This window comes from Corvus brachyrhynchos, unplaced genomic scaffold, assembly GCF_000691975.1.
Source record: "Corvus brachyrhynchos isolate BGI_N302 unplaced genomic scaffold, ASM69197v1 scaffold126, whole genome shotgun sequence".
Classification (NCBI taxonomy): domain Eukaryota; kingdom Metazoa; phylum Chordata; class Aves; order Passeriformes; family Corvidae; genus Corvus; species Corvus brachyrhynchos.
Genome location: NW_008239283.1, coordinates 8,469,150 through 8,481,680, shown reverse-complemented (window position 1 = coordinate 8,481,680; position 12,531 = coordinate 8,469,150). Strand labels below are relative to the sequence as shown.

At 40.8% G+C, this 12,531-nt stretch overlaps 1 protein-coding gene across 3 annotated transcripts in view; it reads right to left on the bottom strand.

The window, feature by feature from the left end:
• SEMA5B (semaphorin 5B) overlaps positions 1 to 12,531 on the bottom strand; it is a 216,500-nt gene that overhangs the window by 147,956 nt on the left and 56,013 nt on the right. The gene's annotated exons all lie outside the window — the stretch shown is intronic.

Below are 12,531 nucleotides of genomic sequence, written 5' to 3'. Positions count from 1 at the left end.
TTCTGCTAACCCTTTAACAGTGTTTCCATACAGTGCCATCCTTTGCTCTTGGCTTGTGTATTATAGGAAAAAAAGTAGGACAATAATTCACTTCTTAATTCCTGATTTTTGCATTTTTTTAAACTGTATAGGCTTTTTAACCAAAATCTTGCAGTGTATCTGCTTATAAAGTAACCAGCATAGCACTCTGCTTCAGAGAGAATATATAACAGCAGAATAAAATTCTATCCATATGTCCGAAGTACAAGAGGTTCACAGTAGAGCTGGCAAATGGTGTAATTAATCCTGACTGCATTTCAGCAAAGACAAATCTAGAAATAATGTACAATTTCTCTCTTCGTGAATTACCACTTGAGAAAACTCCCTGCCTGTATCATATATACCCAAAGCAATTTTTGCAGACTGTTTACAATAAATCAAATTTGGGACAGTGCTTGACTGATGAAATTTCAAACACCATCTCTTTATTCTTTGGGTGCTCCTTTTATAATGTCAAGTTAACAGAAAAAACACAGCGGATATACAGACGCCAGACACATTCAAAGGTTTCCATCTGGGCTTTAATTACTATCACAGTTGCCTGACTAAATTGAATACGTTCCTCCTCCTCCTAAGGGCTTTGCCTTGTATCTGATTTAGCTTACTTTGCCTTGATGAACAAAATCTGGTATAATCATTTTCTATGATGCCCCAGAGGAGCATCATTCCATGTATAAACCTGCTGCCCCATAAGTCAGTTTTTTACATTTCTCTCTTCAGACATTATCCTGAACTGTACTGAGATTTTTTTTCTTTTTTTTCCTTCAGGAAATTATTTTGGAAAAGTCCTAAAGCAGATCTTCTCCAAAAGCCACATTTAGATTACACTAAGTCACTCCTGTTATTGTAAAATTAACAAAGAGGCAACAGTGTCTAAACCACTTCTTCCAAATGCAGAAGACAAACAAACCCCCCTTTCTCCCTCTCCACATAGCATCACCTGTTCCTGACCCCGCTGACCAGTTCATTATTGCTTTCAGATGGTAATTAGTGAGGCCAGGCAGCCTCAGCTTTGCCATTTCTCCTGACCTGTTAGGCTTGGCCTCCCTCAGTTATTATCAGTGTCTTTCTCTAGGTGTTCTCAGAGAGCAGGAAAGTGTGTGCCATCTGGTTTAGCTCTCCTGATTTGAACGGTTAAACAAAAACACATAACATCATCACAAAAATGCCATTGTTAGGGTTCTGCAGCAAGCTCTGAACCCTTTATAATTAACTGCAGACCTACTTGTTGGTTTCCAATAAGGTCATTCTTTCAGTAATCAGAGGTGGTCCCAGGAGGTAGTACATAAATAGCCTATATTGAAGCCTAAATTAGGCTAACTCAGAACTTCCTGTACTCCTCACTGCAAATAAAGCAAATATTTACAGACTCTTGCAATCTTTGAGGTTCCTACCTAGGAATTAGCATCAGAGCAGCTCTTCTTGCTCATGGTAAATCAGAACCTAGCAAATGTTCCAAAGCTCAGATTCCTCAGGGTATTATTTTTATTAGAAACTCCTCTCACCACTCATTAGATATATAAAATAAAATAAAATAAAATAAAATAAAATAAAATAAAATAATTCAAAAGGGAGATGAAAACAGACTTTGAAGGAAAACATTGCTCTGTTTAATTCTTGCTAAGTCCTATTGCTACAGACTTGGAACATCTGGCTTCTGTTCTGGGCTCTGCCACCGACTCTCTCTGTGGCCTCAGGCAAGTCCTTTCAGCTCTAAGTCTCCATTTTTTCTTTCTTTTCAAACGATTAAGAGTTTTCCTTAATTTTCCCTTTTGCTTTCTGTCTTGACCATCCAGAGCCATGCATAACTTTAAAGAAGGCAAGTAACAACATCTTGTCACTGGATGCATCAAATAAGTAGACACTTCTCTGAAGGATGGAGGCACTGGCCTGTAAACACTTCAGGGTAAAGACCATCTCCTAACATTTGTGAACTCTTTTGGTTTTTAGAGTATTTAGAGAAGGCTAATGTTATTCTGTAGGAGTTTCTGGAAACAGCTGGCTGAGTTTCTGCTGGAATCATCACTTTAAACACTGTTGGGATGTCATTGTTTTATTCAGAGGTGTCAGAACGCCTAGAGCTTTGGCCAGCCATCTTCTCTCATTAGTAATTTTCACACAAGTTTAAATAAATGTGTTTGTACTGTGCCCAACGTAATGCAGCTCCTGTGTGCCACATTAACACAGCTAATAAATAAAAAAACCTATTCATGATATTCTTACAACAAGCCAGCAGTAGAAAATGGCCACTCATCAGGGAAGTGGGAAGCATTAGTGGCTGGGGTGGATGGTGTTAGCAAACAGGCTCCAGCTGGAAGAGTAAGCAACTTTATCAATTATTTTCAATAGCAAACTGCATTTCCTTGCCCCTCTACCCCCTCATAGAGAAGGTCTGGTGAAAAGCATGGTACCCATTTATCCTTAGCGAGCTCTTGAGCCAGCAAGCCTCTTTGTTACATTTTGGCCTGGAAACTGAGGTCTGAATGATCAATGCTGTTCGGCTGCTGCCTCTACACAGTGCAGGAAGAATGATACCAACGGGCAGTGAAGAATACTCCTTCCTCAATAGCTGCCACCAACATGCTAGATGCTTTTCAAACACACAATATCCAGTCTAAAAGTGCTGTCAAAGAGCTCTCAGGCACCACTGGAACACAAAATTAACACACAGGGGAACGTCTCAGTGAATAAATCAGTGGAACTCCATGCCTTGGGTCTGGACTGCACTCAGCTGTGGTGCAGCTTCTTTACATCTCCTTATCACTATTCATCCATCTTACCCGGAATGATAAAATGATCTCATTTCACAAGAAAGTGTTTTAAGAACAGAGACTTGACTTTGGAGCCAAACATAATTAATTATCATAACATGTATACTCATTTTCCCCCAGAAAAACAGAATTTCAGACTAATCAGATTATTTATTTCTTCCAAGTAGCATGGTTAATGGTTTTCCCATTTCACAGAATAAACATATTTGAACAAGCATTCCAGAACCACAGAATCCCACTGAACTCCCTCCAGTCCGTGGACTTACAGAGCAAAGGTTCCATCTCCTTCAGCCAGGAAACTAGCTCCTGTCCTTCTAGGACTGGGTGCTACCAATACAAATAGTCCCATACCATCTTACTCAGAGGCACTGAGTCTTTGATAGAAGCAATTTCATGAACAGTCTGCAGAAACTCCTCCTCTCTGCAGTCCCAGTTCACAGCTCTTTATTTCCACTGCCTTTTTCTTCGCCTCTATTTTTCCTCAGATGAGCCCAGCTCCCAGGCTCAGGCAATTACATTTTCTCCAGAGCAATGAAGCTAATGTTACTCCCAACAAAGTTCGAGAGAGCTACAACAATAATCATGGCCAAGACCCCTTGCCTATGAAGACACTTGACAAAGGAGAAAGATGATACCTTCCTAACCACCAGGCTTGCAAAAATCAAAAACAAGAAATCATTTGCCTGTGCTCATAAAAGATAATACTTTGCTGTGATTTTAAAAAGCAAGCTACTGAAATCTAGGAGTGCTAAAGGAAAAGCAGCCTTCTATGAATCCTGGGTAGTTCACTATGAAGATGACAGTTGCCCTAGAAACCTCATAAACTGGAGTGGCAGATAACTGAAGTAGATGAGATCTGTCAGAAAAAGTTTGGCACCATCAAACCAATGCTTTGAAAGCATAAAAATGACTAATTGTCTGTGTTTTCTTTGCCACATCAGACAAAAGGCTTTCCTGGCAGTGAGGGACAGCTTTCTGAGCTGTGTTTTGCTATTCACTCATCTGCTTAAATTTTGAGTGTAGGATTTAAAGCTTGTTTTTAAAAAATTAAAAGCTTATTTTATTCAAATGAAAGCTAAGTAAGTAATGGGTTTGTGTTCTTTCCCCTTCTCTTCCAACGACCTGAGTTCAGATAACCTGAAAAAGACTGGTGTCCTGTTGGTGCTAAACCTTACTCAACGCCACCATAAAGATGCCACATAACTCAGCCTAGGTCTCATTTTATGAACAGGAAACTATCAAGACAAAAAAATGTAATTGAGGTCTGACCTGCAATGCATTGATGCACCACCCTTGCTTTCAGCAGATTCTGAGTTGTCATAACAAATTACAAAAACATAGAATCATTTAGGTTGGAAAAGACCTCCAAGATCATCAAGTGCAACCATTCACCCAGCACTGCCAAGGCCACCACTAAACCATGTCCCCAAGTGCCACATCTCCAGGTCTTTTAAACACCTCTAGGGATGATGACTCAACCACTTTCCTGGGCAGCCTGTTCCAGTGCTTGACAGCCCTTCCAGTGAAGAAATTTTTCTCAATATCCAAGCTAAACCTCCCCTGGCACGCCTTCAGGCTGTTGCCTCTTGTCCTATCACATGCAGCTTAGGAGAAGAGACCAACCTTCACTTTACTAACCTCCTTTCAGGTAGTATATAGAGAGCAAAAAGGTCCCCCCAAGCCTCCTTCTATCCAGGCTAAAGAACCTGAATTTTCTCAGCCATTCCTGATAAGACTTGTTCTCTAGATTAACTACTCAAGGTAGTGACTTTTGCCAAGCCCACTAATCCTGATTTCTCATCCACAGTAAATAAACAACAACACTGAGAAAAAGAGAAGGTTGAGTTCAAACAGAAAAAACTCTTTTTCATAAAGTATTTAGACTTGTGTTTCCTTATTTGGCCTCTTTCTTTCTCATTCCTTTTCCCTCCCTTTAACTGGCCACTTGCCAACAGAGGAGAAGAGATAAGCAACAAAAATTGATTATAAGCAATAAAAGGAATTTTAAACTTTCTTAAGGACTGAGCCAGAGCAGGAGGGAAAACTTGGGAACTCGGGAATTGCTACACTCTCCTTCATGGGTCCCGAGCGATGCCAGTGCAAGCAGCACACAGCAAACAGCACAGCTGTTTGCATTCCCTCTGTGCACAGGGAAGCAATTTTTCCCTTTCATTCATTATTCACAACTTGCTGCAGCCATTCTGCAAATTCAGTACATGTCCTTTAATGCAACAATGAGACTGAGACACAGATTCTTTTCCTTGTGTTGTTTGTGGTTTTTTGGTTTTTTTTTCCTTGAATACTGAGATCACTGGATATGGGTTTTCTTTCTACTTAAATTTCTCCATTCAACTTGGAGATGATTTAAGCTATGCAGAATGCAGACAGGCAACAAGTAAGGATTTCCTGCTCTGATCCATGCCTTCTCCTCCAGTCAAGCCTGCAAAAATACCCCTCGAAGCCTCAACGTGGACACACCACTTAGATTTTAGAGAAGAGATAGTCCCAACTCTCCCAAAAACCCTCGAAGCCTCAACGTGGACACACCACTTAGAGAAGAGATAGTCCCAACTCTCCCAAAATTGGTTTGAGAATTGAATGGCTTCAGAGAAAATGCTGTCTCCTTTTCCACTCTACACTAATTAGTACAAATCATAGTCAACTCCTTTGCAAAAAACAAATATTTAACACTAATAGCCATTACCACTTGTAACTCTCTGCTTTTGAAAAAAGCCCTTGACTGCAACCCCCAATATTTATTCTCACTTGATGTTAAGATGACAGATTTGCCAACCAGCTTGGGAGGTGAAATAGCATCATTGGGCCACCTGCTCCCTTGAAGTTTAGCTTTAATAATGCAATGCAATATCATAAGATGAAGTCATCTGATGCAATTGATGCAGGAGGAAAATACAGATTTTCTAACTATCTCTGAAAGTTTTGATTTAGGCACCAAAATAAGCTATATTGTTATGCTCCTACACATCCAAACTGAACAGAGCAAAGTTAGATTCATCCCTGGTGTGAGCCTTGGCTTGGCATGGGGCCAAAAAGAAAAAGAGCATAAATTTCTTCCCACAGTGCAGGGTTGGCAGCCACCCTGCATTTCTTCTCCAGATAAAGAGGAATATCTTTGTTTTGCGTTTAGACGTTAATCATTTTATCATTGAGGCTTCATAACATACTGCATAGGAGTGTCTCTGGACAACATCCATCTTGTGGCTCGGCATGGTTGGTTACCTGTTCACTCACTAGAGCATCACTGCAGTTTCTACACTGTCAGGGCTGCGTGACACAAATTGGGCTTCATTTCAATATCGCGTTGATGCCGTACCCTGAACACGAAACACCAATTTGCACACAACATGGTAGGAGCCGAATTGCACAGCTGTGACTCAGTCCAAGAGCACTGACAAGAGCAGAAGTGCATCACACACATCAGCAGATCACCTGGTCCAGGTGTGATGTTGAGGAGCAGGACTGCCCAGCAAAAAATCCAGATTTGAATCTAGTACAGTCTGGGCAGTTCTTTTAACCTCTGTGAACACTAACTTGCTTTTTGATGATGTGGTGCTTAGATTGCCTGCTCACCTTACCAAAATATCTTAGTTACTTAGATTTGTGAAATGCATTGAGATTTTAGGGTGAAACAGGCTGTGGGGAGTCAGAGCATTGCTGCAGATGTGATCAATTGTGCTGTACACTGTGGGGAATGGTACAGTTCTGCCAACATTGGAATGCCAGCAGACTTCAGCCCTTTGTAGCTTGATATGAATGGCTACACATGATGTAAAGGACTAAGTTTCAGAGGAAAATTTAGTAGTAAAAGCCCTATCATCCCAACCTGGCTTTCTGCATGACTTACATGGGTTATTGCAGTAGCCCACCTCCAACATTCACAGTTCTAGTGAAGATTATCACTCCTGTTTAAGAGATACCAAGTAAGTCCCTTGTTCCCACTGATGGGAAATCCTTTTAGGAAAAATTTTGAAGATACAGACTATCTGTATTCTAACCCAGAAAGCAGGGGACCCTGCTAAAGAAATGTATAAGCCTGGGTTCTTCACTGTCAGTTAGGCTGGGGTGAAAGCCCTTCTTTTCATACGCAGGCTGGTATGTTAAATGTGAGGGTCTTGACAGTGAGGTCAGCTCCAGGTTTAAATAAGAAGGTAGAAAATCCCTGAGTAATTTCAGCAGTGCTACATTCACTGAATACATGCTTACACCAAATTCAGGTCAACCCAAATGCCACCTGCGCTGGCTGGTATGACATGCAATGGGTAAGCATTTCTCTGCCAGGAGCAGGTACCTGCAGAGCCATTTTCTACCTTTGCAGGGGAACAGGAACTGATCATTTACAGAGTTGCAAATACAGCTGAGTGTCATCTAAGGCAGAGCCTCTATCAGAACAGAGTGTCACCAGTTACATGGGCTCATGTTGTTCTTCCTCCTGCATTGAATAGGCTGCTAAATGAACAAAATCAATTTGATCTCACACATCTAACTAGCATATTAGAAAAAAATTCAAGAGCAGCTGCTGCCTACCTACAACTCTCTAATTCCAGCCCAAACAATCTGTTTCCCAGTTGTGGGAGAGCAATCCACAAAAGGACCCAACAATCAGAGTCAGCAGCGACACGACGTTGTGCCTCCATCTCTGGCACGCAGCTAATTACAAAGGACAATTATTATAATTAATGCTAGTGGATGTGGCCAAGTCTCCCTGCAACTGCTGTGGGGAATTTCTACCCCTACTTCAACCAAAAACCATCTGTCAGACAGGAAAAGCACAAAATAAAACCCCTCCTTGCCAAAGATTCTGAGTAAAATATTTTATTGCAGCTAACCTGGCAGTAACAGGGAGCTCACACAAGTTTCAAATAGGAACCACACTGAGAAGTGAAAATCCCTGACTTCATATTCTCCACTCTATCAGGTAAACAGTTCACTGATTTATGCAGCAAGAGGCTGTTGCTGGAGAGGTTCAGGGATGGATAACTTACACACTCTTGTTTGTCCCGAGCTGGTTTGTTTTGTAAAGAAGCAGAGATCAGCTAGAGAAAATGGACTGGAAATGCTGCTGCTGCAGAGCTCTGTCAAGGTAGTGAGTTACACAAACGCTACCTGATATTGACTATTCACACATTTAAATGTTCTCATCCTTGTACCTCAGGGACCACTTGAAAGACAATAGGAAAAAGGAGAAATTATGAAAGTAGATATATCATTTTCCTGACTGATCCATGCACATACTGCTAAGAGGAAAATTTGGCTATGCAGGAAATTTGCTGGCTATGTCAGGCTTCTTTCTGTGCAACACGCAAAGTCCACATAATTTTCTGTCATGGTAATCTGATTTCTTCAGAGCAAATCTCCTCTTGCTGCAGTGCTGCATGTGAGCTCTCGTCAAAAAATACTCATCCAGTGACCTCTTCATCCCTTGCTTCAGGCTAAGTATTGGCACCCAGGCCACTGTAAGAAATTTGGTGACGGTACTCAGGCATACCTGAACCAGCTGAGACTATCACAGACTCAAGCACTTGTTGTCCACTAGAGAAAAGAGCAAATGGCCAAAACAAAAGGGTTGCAAAGCAGGAGTGTTTTCAAAAATGTTACATAGTGAATAGTACTGGGACTTTTTTCTTCCCAAAGGGTAGTCCTTACTGGCACACAGAAATACTAGCTGATAAAGTTTCAATATTACCTTCTTCTGGACAGTCCCACCAGCTCGAGTGAGGAGCCTCTCACATTTTAGGGTTGATCTACCCTGGGATCACTAAGCCAGGTGCAAATACATTCACACCATCTTCAAAATGTGTACTACAGGTATCATCAGCAATTTAGGCACAGCTGAGTGGAGCACAGCTACACATCTTTCCTGGGAATATCTGAGTCATAATGCTGCTGGAAAGACTCAAACTCACAGTACCTAGCTATGCATTGACACTGCCTGGTAGGCAGGCTCCAAGGAGTTAAAAAGGCAGAACTAGAGTCTGCTGAAGAAAGAGATACCTGCAGGTGAATCCACAGCTATTCACTTCCACCAAGATATTACAAGATCAAAGAGGATGTGAATTGGGGCTAACATGGCTGAAACACCTGGTTCAGCTCCTAGCTCTGCAAGAGGTAACTTACCCAATTTAATGCAGGCAGATAGATATGGGCATCTTACTAGTATGTGCAAAAGCATCTGAGGATATATTTCTATTCATCCCTGTTACTGAAATAATTATTGAAATAGACTTCTGCTGTCTGCAAAGCCTCATGGGTCAGAGTTAAGGTGTCTTTGCAGGATATTTCTGTACAGGTGCACTGAATTATGTACATGTATTGATCTGAGCTGAATGAAGATTTGTTCTTCTAAGTTCTTGTTGATGTACTGCTATGCAACATTTGACATAAGTTAATTAAAAACTGTTTAGTAGTCTTCACTCATAGGCTAATCTGTAAAATCAAAACCATTACACAGGACAGTTGTTTTGAGCTGGAAAGTACCCATGTAGGTTTGTGACATACTAGAGAAAGATGAAATATTACTATTTAATTTAAACACTTTCAGAGTCATGAAAATTATGTATTTTTCAGCCCCCTTAAAATGTTTTCATTATTTCCCATCAGTATTTAATTCTTATCTTGTTAATGATTAGCTCTAAAAGAGAATATAAGGCTCCAGAGTAATAAGGAAAGCAATTCATAACTTTCAAGAAAAATCATGTATGGCTTCCAGCTAAGTAAACCAAGCTCTTTTATAATATAATGTGAGTAAGACAATGTTTATTCTAAGGATTTAGATGTAAAAGTGTTCCCAAAAATCTAACTTGTCCTTTTACATTTGAAATAACTCTTGCTCAGACTAGTCAGACAAAATAATCTTCTTAGCTTTTAAAAAAACATCTGAAGCAGTTTTCTCACCATGCTAGGGGTTCAAATGCTGATACATGCTTTTTTAATATCTAAAATAACTTCTGTTTTCATATTGATTTCTGGAACATCAATGAGGAAACAATCTTTGTATCAATGGTGGGAATCCTCTGAACTATCTGAGCCTGATGAGAGAAGAAAAATAGAGATGTCCAAGTCAAGGAAAGTAGTTTAGTGTAATAACTAAGCACATGTTGCAGCAATTGTTTTTAAACCCACCTTCCTGTCAGATAACATACTCATAAATCTATCAGCACCAGGTCACTGCTGCGTCCCTCTGGGGTACAAATGTAATTGAAACCTCACAGCCACTTAAGAGCTGTTGTTTTTCTATGTTTAAAAGGCTCGAGAGGTTAGACTCGATTGCATTAATAGATCAGATCAGGCTGGCATTTATACCACCACTGTCTAACTGAAAAGCTCCTTGTAAGTCTACAGACAAATGTTTTGCTTCTGATTTGCACTGACTTGCTGTACACACCCCCAAACCGCTCGGCTGTGAGAGTCAGAGGAGACGAGCCTTTGGAAGAATATATAAAGAATCAGTTAAAGGTGCTTAACATCCATTGCTTAACTACATTATGTCTCATCAGTCAGATTTGATTCTACTTCCCATTGGTGTTTTTCCTTATCCCTCTATCCTCTTTCCATTATTTCTGTTCAAAGGAGTAGAGACAGTAGATGAAATGTTAAAATCATTTAGGTCTTTCAGCTGTAAGAAGAGTGTATAAGCAACATTAAGAGTCTGATTTCAGTGTAAGACAGGATATTTGGATAAATCAGATATCCCAGAGCAATTCAGCAGCTTGGAATTGCTGATTAAAGAAAGATCTGCTATTCTCTCCCCAGAATGGTGAAACACTGTGCATGCAGCTGGCCTAGGTATGTTCTTTTAACTTCTTTCTCTGTTCTTTCCTTTTTATATCATTTTTGGAAAGTTGCCTTTTTAATTTTCTTAAGCATAATTTTGCATCAGGTGCTACAGACTCTAATGTAACTGCAAGACTGTTTGCAGCACACAGTGTAGACTGGGCCAGGTCTCATTTAGCTACATCTGCAAAGGAGGGCAGCTGAGCTGAGACACACAGACATCAGCACAGGTCAGCCACCAAATTCAGGCACTTCAGCACAGGCTGACTTCTGCATTACTGCTGCCTTATAGATGTGGATTCTCCGAACAACAAAGTTCCCAGAAGATGAGAATTAAAGAGTTCAGTGTTGAGGGCAACAGGCATTGTATTGTCTCTGTGCCAATGGAGTTTTGTACAGAGAACTATCTTGTATCCAGAAACTGGAGATGTGCTGAAGCTTTAAAACGTGAGAAATCTCTAAGCCCACAAAGTCAAGTTGATTTCTACCTGAGAAGACAAGAGATGGAATGGTGGTGCCTGTGAGCCTGCCTGGGCAGCAAGGTCTGCCTGTCTCTGCGGGCAGCAGTGGGAAATTGCCTGTTACACCATGGGCCAATGTACTCCACAATTTACAGTCTTACTCTGTTTCACTCTGCAGATAGTGTTGGATGAAAACGGATTTGCCCACATAACCACGGCTAAACCTGCTGCAATTCTTCAGCTTTCTCCAACAAAGGCCTCCTTACAACTGCAGGAGTGGAGTCTCACCACCGCACTGTGTCTGTGCCTCCTGCACCTATGAAATCAGCCAGCAGTGCCTGGCACCCTGACATTGCACAGCTGGAGAGCAAGAAACACACAAACCTTATTTGGAAGTTCTTTTTAATAATGTTTTACACAGCTGAGTAGAATTCTTTGGGATATTTCATCTCTCTTTGTTACCTGCTGGAATTACTTGGCTCAGCCTCCCAAGGCAGGTGATGTCAGGGCTGGCAATGCTCAGGTCTGACACTGCAGGAAGGATATTTCAGGCTGATGTTGACATCCTATACATTGAGATGTTATAGCCAAGTTGTCTGTATCAATTCTGTCTTCATTCTCTCTTCGATAGGTGAGGATTAAGAAATTACAGGAAGTCAAGCAACCCCAATCTCCTACATGGTTATTGTGTCAAAACTGAGTGATCACTCTGCTGACTCAAATACATGAGGAAAGAGCAAAATTACAGTCACTCAAACATAAAAAAGCAGATAAAAGTGAAAGCACAGTTTGGTTAATTAAGTAATGAGGAAAAAAGCACACCTATTTTTCATTCTAGTTCTGTGTAATTCAGATGCTCACAAGTCTTCACTGCTTCATGATAGACCATAAGAACTCATTAGCAAAGCTTATTTTAATTCTGAGGAAATTATTGTAATATTTGCCTATAGACTTGCATAAGTGATTTAGTTAATTGATCCAGTTGAAAGAAAGGACTAAACTGTATGGAGTGTAAGTGATAAATGTAATGAAAATGGAGACTTTCCACTGCACTATTTCAATTTATCCTGACCTTCCCTGTTTCCACACTTGGCCAAGCCATACTGGTCCAGCTACCTTTGCTTCCATCACTGCTCTGCTCTGTAACATCAACATCTCCCTCCTAACATCCCTGTATGCACAACATCAACACACTTCAGGGCACCAGCCAGCTCTGATGGCTGTGAGTCAGAGGAAACTCCTTTATGGCACAGCACAACTTCTCACGTCTTCCCTAAAGCATGTGACATGGGATACTGCCACTGGCAGCACACCGGAGAGAGAATGATTGCCAGTTTTATCTGCATCTGTTGAAAAGCACTCCATAAAATATGCACCCTTAATTGTTGTGCCAGTAGCCTACTGGAATCCTGTAGGAATGTACTATCCACAAGAACAACATGGTGTGTCAAATAACCAACATCCTGCTG